Consider the following 14,814-nt stretch of genomic DNA (forward strand, 5'->3'; position numbering starts at 1 on the left):
CTAATCAACTGTCAGATTTCTCGTCTCGGATGAAAAATACCAGTTACAGCTACCGCACGGCTAATCATCTGTCAGTTCTCACTAGCGTCGGAATAGGATCTCTCTATCCTTTTGCACACTGTCACTGCGCCCAACATTTGCGAGTTTGAAGCTCGTCACAGTCATCCCTTCCCAGATCCTACTCGGAATATCATAGATAAGGTTTAGACTTTCCAGATCTCAAGAATGCTGCCAATTGCTTCTAGCCTATACCACGAAGGTTCTAATCTCCCAGACTCGGTCCGTAGATCAGAGACCCAAGAGATTATACTCTGATTGTCGTCCAATGACTACGTTGAACATCATGTAGACCGCTTGTGGTTGTCAGGCACGCGGATCATGGCTAAGCGAGTAATGAAGATAGTGGTTGATTGTCACGGGTCACCCCTTCATTCTGACTTAAATAAATTAAGCACGAGAGTATATCTTGGAGAAGAAGTAAGCATGAATTCAAAGAGAAACAGTAGTACTTGCATTAATTCATGAAGAACAGCAGAGCTCCACACCTTAATCTATGAGGTGTAGAAACTTCACTGTAGAAAATACATAAGAGAAAAAGGTCTAGGCATGGCCGTGAGGCCAGCCTCGAAATGTAACATAAAAGTGTTCCAAACCTTCCAAGTATGCGAATACAATAGTAAAAAGTGCTATTTATACTAAACTAGTAACTTAGGTTTACATAAAATGACTAACTAAGTGCAGATAGTGCAGAAATCCACTTCTGGGGCCCACTTGGTGTGTGCTTGGACTGAGCATTGAAGCTTTCACGTGCATAGGCCATTCTTGGAGTTAAATGCCAGCTTGGGTGCCAGTTTGGGCGTTTAACTCCAATTCTGGTGCCAGTTTTGCCGTTTTACTCCAGAAAATGGTCTCAGGTGGGCATTTGAATGCCAGTTTGGGCCATCAAATCTCGGGCAAAGTATGAACTATTATACATTGCTGGAAAGCCCAAGATGTCTAATTTGCAACGAAATTGAGAGTGCACCAATTGGGCTTCTGTTGCTCCATAAAATCCACTTCGAGTGTAGGAGGGTCAGAATCCAACAGTATCTGTAGTCCTTTCTCAGCCTCTGAATCAGATTATTGCTCAGGTCCCTCAATTTCAGCCAGAAAATACCTGAAATTACAAAAAAATACACAAACTCATAGTAAAGTCCAGAAATGTGATTTTTGCATAAAAACTAATAAAAATATTATAAAAAGTAACTAAAACATATTAAAAACTATGTAAAAACAATGCCAAAAAGGGTATAAATTATCCGCTCATCAGATCCCTAATAGGCTTGGGGCGTGTTTGGCTTTGTTCTTCTAGAAAGAGAATCTGGCGAGAAATTTTTTTGCTAAGTCGTCAAAACTTGTGATGGATCTAGGAGGCAAACTGTCGAACCACTTAATTGTCGTCTTTGTTAGAGTGGTTGGGAAGGCTTTGCATCGAATGGAGTCCGATGCGTCTGTGAGATACATTCTACTTCTGAAATTGTTGAGATGATGGCTGGGATCTGATGTGCCGTCATACGGACTCATGTTAGGAGCTTTGAAGTCTTTTGGGACTTTGGCCTTCATGATCTCTTGGGTGAATGGATCTTTATCTTTGTGGGATCTGTCTTCGGGATTAGGTTAGATGGTTTTTGTTTTAAGGTCGACTTCGAGCTTTTTGTCCTCTAACTCTCGACGTCGCCTAGTTTCTTTCCGGAGGTCCCTCCCGGCTTCTCGTTGATGTTCGGCCTCTTTTTCGAGCTGTTTGAGGCGGTCTTGAAGTGCTTCCATGATTTTTGAACTTGGAAAATTCTTGTCTTTGTTTGGCTAAGAAGTATCGTTTGGTGTGGTGTTCGCGTTCTTATGCGGCGTCCTGTTTTCTAGATCAGAGTTGTGGTCGTTGTCAAGGTTGTCCGCCATGATGATGGGATGACTTTCAGGTCCCCGGCAACGGCGCCAATGTTCCGAGGGTTACCTGAAACTGAAGGTCGATATCAGACAAGATCTTCTATGCTGGTCGGTGCTGCTGTGTCTGACCTATTTAGAGCTGGTGGTCGGAGCTATCGTGTCCGACTTGTTGGATTTGGTAGCCGGAGCTATCGTGTCTGACTTGTTGGATCTGGTGGAGCTGCTGATCCTTGATCACCGGAGGGTGGTAGTACCTGCAAGAGACACCGATGCTTAAGTTAGCACGTGCTTTAGGCAGATTTTTAGTGGAATCAGAGTATGATTTATACCTGGGTGCTCCAGTGTATTTATAATAGTGTTGAGTGACCTTTCTAGAGATAAGACAGTTATCTTATCTTATCTTTGAGTGAAGTCATCTTATCTTTAAGGGGAACTACCTTTATCTTTCTAGGCTTTAGCTGCCTTTAGATTTGGGCTTTGTTCCTTCGTTTTGGCCTTCTTTTGGGCTTCTCTGGCGACTTGGCCGAGCTCTTTGAGAAGAGGATGGTAATGGGCCAACCTTCCAAGAGGTCGGTCATGGGCCAACCTTCTAAGAGGTCGATCATGGGCTAACCCGGTCCTTTATAGCTCAAACCGATGCATGAACAATGCTTTTTAGGCCTTTAATTTGCTAATTTTAATTCACCTTTGATTCCACTAGATGCCTTGATTTGTTTGTTAGTGAATTCAGGTTGAAAAGGCTAGGAATGGATCAAATGAGTGAAGAAAAAAGCATGCAAAGTGGAAAATTTATAAAAAATCAAGGATTGGGAGTTCATTCATCAACGCGCACGCGTAACAGACGCGCATGCGTGGATATGAAGTCGCATGGCGATGCAAACACGTGACATGACGCGTATGCGTGGAAAAATAAAAATGCCAAGCGACGCGTACGCGTGACCTATGCATACGTGCCACAGCTCGCACGTGACCTCATTAAAGTGAAAATGCTGGGGGTGATTTCTGAGCTTCCGAGGCCCAAATCCAATGGATTCCAGAGACTATTTCATGCAGAATTGAAGATTGGACACGGGGGGAACACATAGTAGAGTTTTCATCATGCTGTAGTTAGTTTCTAGAGAGAGAAGCTCTCTCTTCTCTCTAAAATTAGGTTAGATGTAGATTAGGATTTCTTTAGATCTAGGTTTAATTCATGCTTTGATTTACTTTTCCTTTCTAATTTCTTGTTCCTTTACCTTTGCTTTCCTAGTTTGGTATTTTACTCTTTGTATTTGTTTACTTGTTGTTGATGCACTCTTGTTCCTTTTATTTTCTTTTAATGCAATTTATGTTTAATCTGTTTTATTATTGATTTGAGTTGTTGTTGTTCATTTCCTTGCAATTGGTAGTTGTAGATTCACATTTCTTGCAATTTTATGATGCTTTCCTTTTATGCCTTCCAAGTGTTTGACAAAATGCTTGGAAGGATGTTAGAGTAGATTTTTGTGTTCTTGGCTTGGGATGGTAACTTAGGTGAACTTGAGTTACTAATCTCCAAATGATTGATAATTGGTATTGACGAACGGATTTCTTGCCAGTAAATAAATTCGTAAAAAATAATCGCGTTATAGGTATAGTTTCTAAACCAGCAAAGAATCCTTTCGTGCAAAAGTTTGGTTGTCACAAGTAACAAAACCCAATAAAATTTATAACCGAAGTATTTAAACCTCGGGTCGTCTTCTCAAGAAATTGCAAGGAGGTATGATTTATTATTGGTTATGAAAAAAGGTGTATTTTTGGGTTTTTGAAATAGAGAACAAGTAATTTAAATGGCAAGAAAAATAAATTAATAATTATAAAGAAAATTTTTGGCAAGGTATAAGAACTGGAAATTCTATCCTAGTTATCCTTATCAGGTGTGATGAGAATTATCTCCCACTTAGTTAACCCTTACTAAATAAAGGAAAGTCAAGTGGACTAATTAATTTGATCCTCAAGTCCTAGTCAACTCCTGTGGAAAGACTTGCTTTAGAGCGATCCAAATCAATCAGCAATTCTCAAATCTCAATCAACTGCTGAGTTTGACAACTCAAGTGTTACCAATTACTTAACCAAAGCCAAAAAAGAGAAAATAAATCTAAATTAAATTGAAAGCATCATAAATAGAATAAAACAATCATTAATATGAAATACCTCAAATTATATTAAATAGAATATTCAAATCTAACATGGAAAGTTCATAAGCCAATTGGGCAACATAAGTCAAATACAAGTAAAAGCATTAGAGTAAATAAAAGTAGAAGATAATATAAAAAGTAAAAGAACATTGAACCTGGTATGAAGAAAATAACCATAAAATAAGAGAAATCCTAATTCTAAAACCTAAGAGAGAGGAGAGAGCCTCTCTCTCTCTAAAACTACGTCTAAAACCTAATAATTGTGAATATGAATGTTGTATCCTGTTGTATGAATGGATCCCCCACTTTATAGCCCATAATCTGTGTTTTCTGGGCCATAAACTGGGCCAGAAACAGCCCAGAAATCGCTGGTTGCGAAATCTGCCACGCTTGTTTTTTGCCACTGTGACGCATCCACATGAATCACGCATTTGCGTCACTTATCGTCAAGAAAACTATGGTATATTATATATCAATTTGAAGCCTTGGACGTTAGCTTTCCAACGCAACTAGAAGCGCATCATTTAGACCTCTATAGCTCAAGTTATCACTGTTCGAGTGCGAAGAGGTCAGGTTGGACAGCTTAGCAATTCCTTCAACTTCTTATATTACTGCATGCTTCCTTTCCATCCTCTAAGCCATTCCTACCCTGTAAAGCCTAAAATCCCTTAACACACATATCAAGACATCGAATAGTAATAAGAGGGAATTAATTTTTGGTAATTTAAAGGCTTTGGGAAGCACGTTTCCAATTATAGAACAAAATTAGGAAGGAAAATATAAAACCATGCAATTGATATGAATAAGTGAGTAAAGAATTGATATAAACCACTCAATTGAGCACAAGATAAACCATAAAATAGTGATTTATCAACCTCCCCACACTTAAACATTAGCATGTCCTCATGCTAAGCTCAAGAGAAGCTATAAGAGAGTGAATAGGAATGGTAAAACTTATGAAATGCAACCTATCTATATGAATAAAACTACATGCAAAATGTTTCTACCTACTTGGTTAAGAGTAAATAAATCTTTCAAGAACAAATATAAACTGAATTTCACTAATTCAAATCATAAAAATGAAGTACAAATAGACTTGCAGAAGAAAATAGGTCGTGAAAGCCGGGAACAAAGAATCGAGCATCGAACCCTCACTGGAAGTGTATGCACTCTAATCGCTCAGGTGTTTACGGTTCGATCTCTCAATTATCTACTAGTCTTGCTTTCTAAGGGTTGCTCTTCATCTAACAATCAACAAAAATTTAATGCATAAATACACATATCAAGAGGTCTTTTAAGGGTTGTAATGGGGTTAGGGTCAAGGTAGGATTGTATTTGGCCAAGTGGACTAAAATCTGAATCCTTAATTAACTTAAACTTTTCCCACCTAACTTAAGACAATCCATGTAATCAAAATACAAAACCTAACTATCCATTAACCATGTTTTTCACATATTCATGCATCCCAATTTCGAGTACAGTACATATGCATTGCTTTCACCATTTACTTTAGGGCATTTTGTCCTCTTTTAATTATTTGCTCTTTTTCTTTTCTTTTTCTCCTTTATTTATTTATTTATTTTTCTCTTTTTTTTCAATGCATATAATTAAATTATTGGATGCATGAACATGTCCTAAACATTTCTTTCACATTTTCATAAAGATATATAACACCGAATTCTTAAACCAAATGTTTCCAAACCCACTTTCCCACACTTAATTCATGAGCACTCTCATTAGTCTAAGCTATCCAAAGATTCAAATTAAGGACATTATTATTTTCCGCTTAGAGTTAATGATGTGCTAAAGTAAAGAACAAAGGGGTAAAATAGGCTCAACATTGGTTTGCAAAGGATAATGAAAGGGTAAGGCCATATGGGTATGTAAGCTCAGTGAAACAAAGGCCTCAATCATATAAGTGCATGCATACATCAAACCATGGAAATATATAATTAAGCAAGACAAAGATCACAATTTTAGAGAGAAAAACACACACCAAAAAAATAAAATATTGGTTGATAAAATGCAACCAATTAAATAGGCTCAAAATCTCACAGGTTTTGTGTGTTCAAGCTCAAAACCATGTTCCAGTATAATATTTCTTCAGACAAGTTTATCAAAAAGTTTAATTCAAATTAGTGCAATGTTATAAAAAGTTTGTTGAAAAAGAAATTATTACTTTAACCAAGTAGTTGGTAAAATATGCACAAAATCAAACAAATATGCAATCAAACATGCAAATGCAACAACTAACTACAAAGAAAATTTAAACATTGGTGTTGAGAAGGAAATAACTAACCCACCGAAGTCGGTATCGACCTCTCCACACTTAAAGATTGCACCGTCCTCGGTGCATGCTGAGATGTGAAGTGGATGGGTGGCTACAACTGATGCTTTTCTCTAGAGATTGTGCAGATGGACTTGTCTGTTGCCCCATATAGAAGTTTCTCTTTCCCTTTCTCGGTGGCCAGCCTGAAAGAAGAGAAAAAAGAAGAAAAAGTAACCCAGAAATAAAGATAAGAAAATAAATAAAGTCTAGGTGGGTTAATGCCAAATAATGAGGGTCTCAATTACATGGTAGCTACAACATGCAAGTGAGAAAACAATAGAAGCACATGGCATACTAGTGGTGCAAAAGTTGCAACAATGGGAAGGGAGTGTGGGTAATGCAAGATAGTGTAAGTTCATGTCAATGCAAGATAATATAAGTATCATGAAGGAGTAGCATTGACTTATGAAGAATAATACCCAGTCAGAGTAAAACAAGTCATGAAGCACCAGAATAATTCAAGAAAAGATGTAACAGTTGAAGAAGAAAATTTAACACCAATGGAAAAATAATAAATTTAGAAAAGAAAATAGAAATATGCACAAAATTAAAATGCAATGAATGAAAGTATGCAATTAAATAAAATAGAATGGAAGTGAAGAGGGATGAGAAGTTAAAAAGATGAAGAAGAAGAAAGTAAGAAAGAGGGAAGAAAGAAGTAGAAAAGATAGAAGAAAGAAGAAAGAATGATAATAGAAAGATAAGTAAGATTGGAGAAGAAAAGATAAGAATTCTGGTGCTGATCTGGATAAACTGTGCGTCGCATGCGACACGGACGCTTGGGTCACGCGATCGCGTGGCAGACAATAATTGCAGGTGACGCAGACGCGTGGGTCACGCGATCGCGTGGCCTGATTTGTGCTATTGGCGCGAGTGCAGCCGTGCGTTCACGCAACTCTCTATTTTAAATGCATTTTGCCAAAATTTAGGGTGACGCGTTCGCGTGGGTGACGCGATTGCGTGAATGACCATATTTTGAAAAACGACGCGGCCGCGTAGAGCACGCGTTCGCGTGGTAGGGCTGGTGCTTCCAGCATCATTCCAGCCCAACTCCACCATAACTCTCTGTCATATACCAATTTACGTCGATTTTGCAGGGCCACGCGTTCGCGTGGGTGACGTGGATGTGTGGGGAGGCCATTTTCAAAATGACGCGGCCGTGTCAGCGACGCGGTCGCGTGGGCATATTTGTGCCTAAGGCACGCCTCCAGCCACGCTTTCGCGTGACTCTTTGCTTCTTTTCTTCCTTGTTTCTATTGCACCTATGACGCGGACGCGTCAGCGACGCTTGCGTGTTGTGTGCATTTTTTTTTATGCAGTATGCAGAATGCAAAATGTAGAATGCAGATGACTATGCAGAAATTATGAATGAACACGAATGAAAATGAAATAAAATAAAACTAAGAACAAAAAGGAAAGAATATATCATGGTGGGTTGTCTCCCACCTAACACTTTTAGTTAAAGTCCTTAAGTTGGACATTTGGTGAGTCCCTTGTTATGGTGGCTTGTGCTTGAACTCATCCAGGAATCCCCACTAGTGTTTGTAATTCCAATAGCCTCCGGGATCCCACACTAGTTGCATAAAGCCTTCAAGCAAGTTAAAGCAAGTGACAAGGTCCCATGAGTGTTGATTGCTAGAATGAATTCTGGGGTCCTAAACCTAGCTTTTGCACCCGTCTTCTTGTTGATCATCATGATTCCATCCGGGTGGCACGCAATTTAAATTCTCAATGAAGTACCCAAACGACTTCCTAGACCCATTTAATCGAGCTTTACACCAATCCTTGCACTTCAACTTGGAGTGTGCAACTGTATTGAACCTTGCAGGGCAATTCTTACCACTAGCCATCTCTCTCTTACTCTTATAGCCACAAAGAGCTCTGATGAACGGAATATTGATGGTTTAGAATTCACAATAAATTCTCATTGCAAGTATAGTTTCTAAACCAAACAATCATCCTTTCATACAAAAGTTTGGTTGTCACAAGTAACAAAACCCAATAAAATTTATAACCGAAGTAGTTAAACCTCGGGTCGTCTTTCAAGGAGTTGCAGGGCAGTGTGATTTATTATTGGTTATGGAAAAAGTATATTTTTGGGTTTTTTTAATGTATAAGATGAAAAGCAAGAATAGTAAATGGCAAGAAAGTAAATTGTAAGGAATTAATTTAAATAAATAATAAAACTCTTGGCAAGGTATAAGGAATTGAAGTCCTATCCTAGTTATCTTTATCAGGTGTGATAAGAATTGGATTTTTACTCCCACTTTTAATTATCTCTTACTAAATAAAGGAAGGTCAAGTGGACAAATTAATTTGATCCTCAGGTCCTAGTCAACTCCTATGGAGAGACTAGAGTTATTAGAGTGCAAATTAACCAGCTAAAAATTCCAATTTCAATCAACAGCTGAGTTGATAACTCAAGTGTTATAAATTAATTAACCAAAGCCAAAAGGGAAAAATAAATCTAATTTGAATTGAAATCATTCATAAATAAATTAAAGCAAAATCAAATCTGAAATACCTCAAAATATATTAATTAAGAAAATCATAACATGAATGGTCCATAAGCCAAATCTGGAAGATAAATATCAATTAAAGTAATGAAGTAAATAAAACTAGAAAGTAAATTAAAGGAACATTGAACCTGTGATTGAAGAGATCATAGCTTAAACATAATAGAAATCCTAAATCCTAATCCTAAGAGAGAGGAGAGAACCTCTCTCTCTAAAAACTACATCTAAAACCTAAAAAAATTATGTATTACTAAGTTGTTCTACCTATATCTTGATTCCTCTATTCTCTGGCTTATATTCTGTGTTTCTGGCTTGGATTTGGGCCAAAAAAGGGTCCAAAAATTGCTGGGGGCGTTTTCTGCAGATTCTTGTATGTGGCGTCTGTCACGCGTTCGCGTGGGTTATGCGTTCGCGTCATCTGGGAGTTTTCCTTGTCACGCGTACACGTCGGTCACGTGTACGCGTCATTTGTGTTCTGCTCAAGGCGCGCGTCCGCGTCGTCCACGCGTTCGCGTCGTTGCATTTTCGCGCTAGGCACGCGTTCGCATCGTCCATGCGTTCGCGTCGCTGCCTTTTCTTCAAAACTCTATTTTTTGTGTTTTCCTTCCATTTTTGTATGTTTCCTTTTTTTTCCTTTGAGCCATTCTTGCCCTATGAGATCTGAAAATACTTAACACACAAATCACTACATCGAATGGTAATAAAGGGTAATTAAAATTAATATTTTTAAAGCATAGGAAACATGTTTTTCACATATATCATAAAATAAGGAAGGGAAAGTAAAACCATGCAATTTACATGAATAAGTGGTTGAAGGACTGAATAAATCACTTAAATTGAACACAAAAATACATCATAAAATATGGGTTCATCAAGCTCTAAGTTGCCCATCCGTCTCAAGCAAAGCATATTCAAGTGAGCTAATTAAGTTTAGAGATGAGAGATTTACCCACTTGAATGAAGGGATGGATGGTGATGGCTTTGGAGAGGTCTCCAACAACCTTGGCAAGGTGATTTCTAGCTCCATTCTCTTGAGCTCTTCCTTGACAACTTCCACCTCCTTGCAATATTTTTCAATTTCAACCTCTTCCTCTTGGTAGCCTTCTTCCAATTCGATCTCTTCTTCATTGTTTACCAAGGGCATGGGAGGTTGTGCTTCTTCTTCTTTAATCTCCATCTCTTGATCAACCTCTTCAAAGTCTTTAGCCATGATATGCTGACGAGCAGATAATTTATACACTTTTTGGCATTGTTTTTACATAATTTTTAGTATGATTTAGTTAGTTTTTAGTATATTTTCATTAGCTTTTAAATAAAAATCACATTTCTGGACTTTACTATGAGTTTATGTGTTTTTCTGTGATTTCAGGTATTTTCTGGCTGAAATTGAGTGACTTGAGCAAAAATCAGATTCAGAGGTTGAAGAAGGACTGCAAATGCTACTGGATTCTGACCTCCTTACACTCAAAGTGGATTTTCTGGAGCTACAGAACTCCAAATGGCGCGCTCTCAATTGCGTTGGAAAGTAGACATCCAGGGGTTTCCAGAAATATATAATAGTCTATTCTTTGCCCAAGTTTAGACGACACAAACCGGCGTTCAACGCCAGTTCCATGTTGCATTCTGGAGTTAAATGCCAGAAACAGGTTGCAAAGTGGAGTTAAATTCCAGAAACAGGTTACAAACTGGCGTTCAACTCCAAGAGAAGCCTCTACACGTGTAAAGCTCAATGCTCAGCCCAAGCACACACCAAGTGGGCTCTGGAAGTGGATTTCTGCATCATTTACTCATTTCTGTAACCCTAGTAACTAGTTTAGTATAAATAGAACTTTTTATCATTGTATTCGAGTCTTGGTAACTCCGGTTCCCCTCTAGGGCCGAGACCAATGAACTCCATTATCACTTACGTATTTTCAACCGTAGAGTTTCTACACACCATAGATTAAGGTGTGGAGCTCTACTGTTTCTTGAGAATTAATGCAAAGTACTATTGTTTTTCTATTCAATTCAAGCTTATTCCAAATCTAAGATATTCATTCGCACCTCAATATGAATGTGATGATCGTGACAGTCATCATCATTCCCAACCATGAACGCGTGCCTGACAACCACTTCCGTTCTACCTTAGATTGAATGAGTATCTCTGGGATTCCTTAATCAGAGTCTTCGTGGTATAAGTTAGAATCCATGGACGGCCATTCTTGAGATCCGAAAAGTCTAAAACTTGTCTGTGGTATTCCGAGTATGATCTGGGAAGGGATGGCTGCAACAAGCTTCAAACTTGCGAGTGCTGGGCGTAGTGACAGACGCAAAAGGATCAATGGATCCTATTCCAGCATGATCGAGAACCAACAGATGATTAGCCATGCAGTGACAGCGCATTGGACCATTTTCATTGAGAGAACAGGATGTAGCCATTGACAACGGTGATGCCTAACATACAGCTTGCCATAGAAAGGAGTTGGAATGATTGGATGAAGACAGTAGGGAAGCAGAGATTCAGGAGGAACTAAGCAACTCTATACGCTTATCTAAAATTCTCACCAATGAATTACATAAGTATCTCTATCTTTAATTTACGTTTTAATTATCAATTCACCATAACCATTTGAATTCGCCTGACTGAGATTTACAAGATGACCATAGCTCGTTTCAAGCCGACAATCTCCGTGGGATCAACCCTTACTCACGTAAGGTTTATTACTTAGACGACCCAGTGCACTTGCTGGTTAGTTGTGCGAAGTTGTGACAAAGTGTGATTCACGTTTGAGAGCACCAAGTCTTTGGCGCCATTGTTGATGATCGCAATTTTGTGCACCAAGTTTTTGGCGCCATTGCCGGGGATTGTTCGAGTTTGGACAACTGACGGTTCATCTTGTTGCTCAGATTAGGTAATTTTATTTTAATTTTAAGCTTTTTGTTATTCTTATTTTCAAAAAAAATAAAAATAAATATTTTCAAAAATATATTTTTATTCAGAATTTTTAAGAATGGATTCTAGTGTTTCATGATGATCTGTTGAATCCTGGCTGGCTATAAGCCATGTCTAATCTTTTGGACCGGGGCTTCAACTTATCATCACAAGAGCTTGTTGATGTTCACCCATTTGGCAGTTACACACATAGTTGTTGTATACATGGGAGGTATCAATATCTGCTGAAGCTTGGCTGGTCATTGGCCATGTCTAGTGTTTTGGACCGGAGCTTTCACTGAAAGCTTGGCTGGCTATTAAGCCATGTCTAATTCCTGGACTGGACCTTTAGACTAACATTGCAAGATTCCTGGAATTCCTATTAAAATTTTTTGAAATCCTTGTTTTCCTTTTCAAAATAATTTTCGAAAAAAAATATTAAAAAAATCAATAAAATCATAAAACCAAAAATAATTTTGTGTTTCTTGTTTGAGTCTTGTGTCAAATTGTAAGTTTGGTGTCAATTGCATATTTTTCAAACCTTCTTGCATTTTTCGAAAATTCATTCATGTGTTCTTCATGATCTTCAAGATGTTCTTGATGAATCCTCTTGTTTGATCTTTAAATTTTCTTGTTTGGTGTCTTTTCTTGTTTTTCATATGCATTCTTGAATTCTTAATGTCTCAACATTAAAAATTTCTATGTTTGGTGTCTTGCATGTTTTTCTTTTCTTAAAAATTTTCAAAAACAAGTTCTTGATGTTCATCATGATCTTCAAAGTGTTCTTGGTGTTCATCTTGACATTCATATTGTTCTTGCATGCATCATTTGTTTTGATCCAAAATTTTCATGCATTGATTCTTTTTGATGTTTTTCTCTCTCATCATTAAAATTCAAAAAAAAATATCTTTCCCTTTTTCTTCTCATAAAATTCGAAAATTTGAGTTGACTTTTTCAAAAATTTTTAAAATCTAGTTGTTTCTTATGAGTCAAATTAATTTTTCAATTTAAAAATTTTATCTTTTTCAAATCCTTTTCAAAAATCAAATCTTTTTCATTTTTCTTTCATAATTTTTGAAAATTTTTAAAATCAATTTTCAAAATCTTTTTCTTATTTTTATTTCATATTTTTGAAATTAATGCTAACAATTAATGTGATTGATTCAAAATTTTTAAGTTTGTTACTTGCCTAGTAAGAAAGGTTCAATCTTTAAATTTTAAAATCATATATTTTTGTTTCTTGTTAGTCAAGTAATCAACTTTAATTTTCAAAATCAAATCTTTTTAAATTTCTTTTTCAAATCTTTTTCAAAATAAGTTTCAATCACATCTTTTTCAAAAACTTTTCTAACTTCTTTTCTAACCTCTTATCTTTTCAAATTGATTTTCAAATCTTTTTCAAATTAATCCTATCTTTTTGTTTGATTCTTATCTTTTTCAAAACTACCTAACTAATTTTCTCTCTCTTATTTTCGAAAACCTCTCCCCTCTTTTTCAAAATTCCTTTTTAATTAACTATTTGTTTTAAATTTTAATTTAATTTTATTTTATTTTTCTTTCTTAATTTTTGAATTTTAACTATAATTTTAAATTAAAAACAAAAATATTTTTATTTTATTTTATTTAATTTTCGAAATTCTCTCCCCCTCATCTCCTTCTAATTAATTTATTTATCTACTAACACTTCTCTTCTTCTTAAAAATTCGAACCCTCTCCCACTTTCTGTGTTCGAATTTCTTTTCTTCTTCTACTCACATAAAGGAATCTCTATACTCTGACATAGAGGATTCCTCTTCTTTTCTGTTTTCTTCTTTTTCATATGAGCAGGAACAAGGATAAGAACATTCTTGTTGAAGCTGATCCTGAACCTGAAAGGACTCTGAAGAGGAAGCTAAGGGAAGATAAAGCACAACTCTCTGGAGAAAATCTGACAGAAATTTTTGAAAAAGAAGGAGACATGGCCGAAAATAATAACAATGCAAGGAAGATGCTTGGTGACTTTACTGCACCAAATTCCAATTTACACGGAAGAAGCATCTAAATCCCTGGCATTGGAGCAAACAATTTTGAGCTAAAGCCTCAATTAGTTTCTCTGATGCAACAGAATTGCAAGTTTCATGGACTTCCATCAGAAGATCCTTTTCAGTTCTTAACTGAATTCTTGCAAATCTGTGATACTGTTAAGACCAATGGGGTTGATTCCGAGGTCTACAGGCTTATGCTTTTCCCATTTGCTGTGAGAGATAGAGCTAGAATATGGTTGGACTCTCAACCTAAAGATAGCCTGAACTCTTGGGATAAGCTGGTCACGGCTTTCTTAGCCAAGTTCTTTGCTCCTCAAAAGCATAGCAAGCTTAGAGTGGATGTTCAAACCTTTAAACAAAAAGAAGGTGAATCCCTCTATGAAGCTTGGGAGAGATACAAGGAACTGACCAAAAAGTGTCCTTCTGACATGCTTTCAGAATGGACCATCCTAGATATATTCTATGATGGTCTATCTGAGTTATCTAAGATGTCATTGGACCATTCTACAGGTGGATCCATTCACCTAAAGAAAATGCCTACAGAAGCTCAAGAACTCATTAACATGGTTACAAATAACCAGTTCGTGTACACTTCTGAAAGGAATCCTGTGAGTAATGGGACGCCTCAGAGGAAGAGAGTTCTTGAAATTGATGCTCTGAATGCCATATTGGCTCAGAACAAAATATTGACTCAGCAAGTCAATATGATTTTTCAGAGTCTGAATGGATTGAAGGAATCATCCAACAGTACTAAAGAGGCATCTTTTGAAGAAGAAGCTTATGATCCTGAGAACCCTGCAATAGCAGAGGTGAATTACATGGGAGAACCCTATGAAAACACCTATAATCCCTCATGGAGAAATCATCCAAATTTCTCATGGAAGGATCAACAAAAGCCTCAACAAGGCTTTAATAATGGTGGAAGAAATAGGTTTAGCAATAGCAAACCTTTTCC

The 14,814-nt window shown here is 37.0% G+C and overlaps 1 non-coding gene across 1 annotated transcript; it reads right to left on the reverse strand.

The window, feature by feature from the left end:
* Window positions 1-14,185: 14,185 nt before the first annotated feature.
* Window positions 14,186-14,293, reverse strand: LOC112759953 (small nucleolar RNA R71). The gene has a single exon (XR_003180414.1). It is a non-coding gene; the product is annotated as a small nucleolar RNA R71 (small nucleolar RNA).
* Window positions 14,294-14,814: the final 521 nt, after the last annotated feature.

The sequence above is a fragment of the Arachis hypogaea genome, chromosome 16, assembly GCF_003086295.3.
Source record: "Arachis hypogaea cultivar Tifrunner chromosome 16, arahy.Tifrunner.gnm2.J5K5, whole genome shotgun sequence".
Lineage (NCBI taxonomy): Eukaryota > Viridiplantae > Streptophyta > Magnoliopsida > Fabales > Fabaceae > Arachis > Arachis hypogaea.